The following is a 4,224-nucleotide window of genomic DNA, read 5'->3' as shown; positions in this document are numbered from 1 at the left end:
GAGAGCCGCTATGATTGTAAGCGAGCCGTTTTGTAAGCGAGCCGTTTTGTAAGCGAGCCGCTATAAATTAATCGCCCTTACTCGCGGTTGTAACCAAACTGTTCTGTCTGCCGCTTAGTAACAAGAATAGAACCTAACATGTAAGCTTAAAGCGCAAGATGCAACGGTTAATTTCCCAGCACGTAGGCTGGCGCTTAAGAATAAGTATGAAAATGAAAGAGAATGAGTGATATGGGTTAACCCATTGGTGGCTGCGTCGGGTCTGCTGGGCAGTTAGCGAATTTAAGCGGCAACATTCCCCCCACAGTAAAGCTTCTCTCTTTCAGGGGGTTGCTTTGCTCCAAAACAGCCGACGTCTAATACAGCTACTTTAGCCACGGGCCGTTGAAGAGTCCCGTTGGCAGTTCTGATGATCACTCGACGCACCTGGTTGTCTTTGGCCAGGATTGTTTGCTCGACTATACCTTTTGGCCATCTATTTCGGGGCAGAGTCTCGTCCAATATTACAACGACGTCTCCAGCTGCTATTGGTGGTCTCTTCGTAAACCATTTTCCTCGCCTGGCTAAATCTGGAACGTATTCGCGTACCCATCGTCGCCAGAATTGATCGGCGAATTCTTGTACAGCTTGCCACATGTGCTGTACGGTGTGTGTGGTTTCGAAGAATGGTTTATAGCCGCTTGCTGATCCTAGTAGTAGATGGTTAGGGTGATAGCCTCGTCGTCTTTGCTGTCCAGAGAGACAAAAGTAAGCGGTCTAGAATTAGGATGAATTCCACTTCCCAGAGTGCGCTTTGTAGGCCCTCGCTGGTGAATTTTCTCGCTGGGCAGATTGCGTAGAGTACAGTCTTGACGGAACGAACAAGTCGCTCCCATGCTCCCCCCATATGAGGAGCGGCTGGTGGATTAAATTTCCATTTGATGTCATCGAACGCCGGTTGCACGGCGTTGAAGTTGATCGTCTGCGCTTGTCACAGATAATCTTTTCAGCAGCTTTGAAGTTAGTGCCATTGTCGCTGTAAATTTCTCTCGTGGTCCCGCGCCGATTGATGAAGTTTCGGATGCACATTATGCACGATGCAGTGTCCAAAGAGCACGCCAGTTCCACTGCCCGTATGGTTAAGCAGGTGAAAATAACGCCCCATCTTTTTTCGCTTCGCCGTCCTACAGCAACCAAGAAGGGCCCGAAGTAGTCGATACCGACGTAAGTGAAGGGACGTTGGTAGGCAGCCAGCCTGGCGATGGGCAAGGGAGCCATTTGCGGTGGAACAGGCATGGCGCTCTCATTTTTACAGCGTTGGCAAGACTTCCGCATGCCTTTGTATAAGACTCGTAGGCTTGGTATGTAAAACATGCCTCGAATCCTGTTAATACACGTCTCATGGGATGTGTGGTGCATTTTCTGATGATACCAGTTCACTATGAGCCGAGTGATGTGGTGCCCATATGGGAGCAGTATTTGGTTTTGGCCGTTTAGGTTTTCTGCTCGCCCTCGGGTACGTAGGAGCTGGTTTTCATCTAGAAAGATATTCAAACATATGAGTTTAAAATTTGTTTTTAAAGGTTTACCTCTCGTTAAGTTGCGAATTTCTGTGTTGAATTCAGATGACTGCGCATGCCGCAGTAGGAGTGTGCGTGCCTGCTGAATCATCTCGTAAGACACCTCTGTAGGTGGCGATGCCTTCTTTTGTTTCGCTTTCAGTTTCTCAATGTAGAGAATAAAGCGCGCTAAAGCTCGATATAGCCTGCGCCAGTCGGAAAAATATTCCGCGTTAAGTTTTAGCTCCATCGGCATTGTCGATGAAGAGTATGTTATGCCTGACTTCAGCATTGTTTGGTGGCCAAATCATCGCATTTTGGCCACTCGTGTTGATCCTGCAGCAAATAGTCTGGACCGTGTAGCCAAGTTTTATATTTATTGGCGTTGTTTGTTTTAGTAGCAAGATCTGCAGGGTTAAGGTTGGTTGGAACCCAGTTCCATTGGCTAACGTTTTGTGAATTCCAGTATTTCGCCCACGCGGTGCATGACGAATTGCTGAAACTTTCGTGGATCCATACGAAGCCATTTGAGAACAGTCTTTGAGTCGGACCAATAACAACTCTAGTTAATTGACAAACTTGGATTGCGTTGGATTCGGTTACTCAGCTTTGCTCCGATAACTGCGGCCTGCAGTTCCATCCTTGGTATAGATAGTGGACTCAACGGTGCCACTTTCGCCTTGGAGGCCACGAAGCTGAGGTAGGTTCTTTCCCCCTGGCGTATCCGAAAGTAGCAGACTGCTGCGTATGCCAATTCGCTGGCGTCAACGAACGTGTGTAAAATGCAGGAAATGATTCATTATGCAACAAACACATAGTTTACTAACCCTACGAATATAACTAACAATACGATATAGAAAAACCACAAACACATAGTTTACTAACCCTACGAATATAACTAACAATACGAAATAGAAAAACCCGAAAGCTTTTAAAACTCAGAAATCCCGCATATAATTTTGACGTGGCTTTTCAAGTCAAAGTTATGTATACAGATCTAAAATGTTTAACTAAATAGCTTTGTTCTCTTGAACACCTAAAAACCATTTTTTGAAAACATATTCAAGGAATAGGCATCTTTCCGCGTATCATTTGGGCTAAAGCTTATAAGAAACTTTCTATGAGCTAATATTAAAGACAAACCTTGCATTTGAGCCGTCTCGAGGTCAATGTTCAAAAACAAGATTATTTCAAAGGCACCACAAAAAGGTTAATGCAAAGTTTGACTTAAATTTAAAAAAGGTCGTAATCTAAACATTCGTTTTCCCTAATAACAAATTGGAAGCATCATTAAATTTGCTATATAGATTAAGAAACTAGTTTGAACGTTTGAACTCTTTCTCCAACATTTATTCAACAATTCATGTTTTGTACTACTAGAAGAGGTTTGTAAATGGAGTGCTGTGAGCCATTTAAGATGTAAAAAAATAATGTGCGAGTGACCCATGTCTTTTTCCACTATCAATTGGTTCAAAAAATAAAATTAATGCAGTTTTATTTTTAAATTTGTACTTGTAATTACTTAAAATGTACACACTATTACATTCGTTACAAGTTTAAATTATTACATTACATGGTAAGCAGCAGTTATTTTTTTTTGGGGGGAAACATGAACACACACACGACTACGATTTGGAGGATAGATACAGCTCGGCATAACTTTGGACATCTTACTTCCCGGTGCAAACACGGGGATGTTTATGCCGACAGCTCTTCGTTACCTTGCAGGCCTGCAAAAAAAGAAGTTCTAATTAAATGCTTTCAAATAGGTTATTAGGTTTGTTTCTTGCCATGCGACGATAACGATTCTTCTTATCTTCCGATAAACTGCACCAGGCACGCGCGGCTATTTTTATCAATTCCTGTGGCTTTAGACCACAATGTTTCTTGCGGAACGATCGAACGAAATTCAGATACCCATTATTCATAACGGGACGGGTTTGCTGCACTTGACACGCTTTTTGGCGCATGGGTTTCTACGCTTGGGGCGACAGGCCTTGCGCTTCCTGCGACAAGCTGGTTTACGCTTAGGGGACTTTCTCTTCATTTTCTTGTTACAGCACATGTCGGCATTATCCTAGAGAGCAGTGGCTTCTCGGCTTTTGCTTGGCATTGTATAGTCATACTTGCTTCGTTCGGTATTATTCATCGTTTGCCAGATGTTTGTACCCCGACGAATGGATGTATTCAGATCAAGCTGGGTATTCGTTGAATGGAATTCCCGAAGAAAGTTGAGAAATGTTCTATTGGCCACACGAGCAGGCTTGTGCAAGCGCAAAATTCGTATGGTTTCATATGAATTCGGCATTTTACCTGAAATTAAAAATGCAATCTATTAGAAGTATATAAGTCAATGTACCTTCAAATGGGTTAGTGTATTGGGGAAAAAGCAATTAGCAGAATGGCTTTCTGTACAATTTATAAGTGGCAGTGGCACATTTTGTCAATTTTATAAAAACCAAAAACTATTTTAAATTGTTTTGTGCAACAAAAACGAAACACAGGTTGAAACTGCATAACAGGCAATTCGAAATTGTTATTGAAAAAAAATGAAACCAAAAGGAATGTCAAATGTCTGGGCTAAAATGTGGCAGTAAAATATTTGGATAAAATGAATTTTGCCCAAATTTTTTATTATAGATTCCTGCAAAACTTTAATGCCAAACCTCGCAGAAGTTTGTCTCAT

The 4,224-nt window shown here is 42.4% G+C and overlaps 1 pseudogene; it reads right to left on the bottom strand.

The window, feature by feature from the left end:
- Positions 1 to 3,208: 3,208 nt before the first annotated feature.
- On the bottom strand, positions 3,209 to 3,722 carry LOC124461245 (annotated as a pseudogene).
- Positions 3,723 to 4,224: the final 502 nt, after the last annotated feature.

The sequence above is a fragment of the Drosophila willistoni genome, unplaced genomic scaffold (genome assembly GCF_018902025.1).
Source record: "Drosophila willistoni isolate 14030-0811.24 unplaced genomic scaffold, UCI_dwil_1.1 Seg285, whole genome shotgun sequence".
NCBI lineage: Eukaryota > Metazoa > Arthropoda > Insecta > Diptera > Drosophilidae > Drosophila > Drosophila willistoni.
This window is presented reverse-complemented; position numbering and strand designations above follow the sequence as displayed.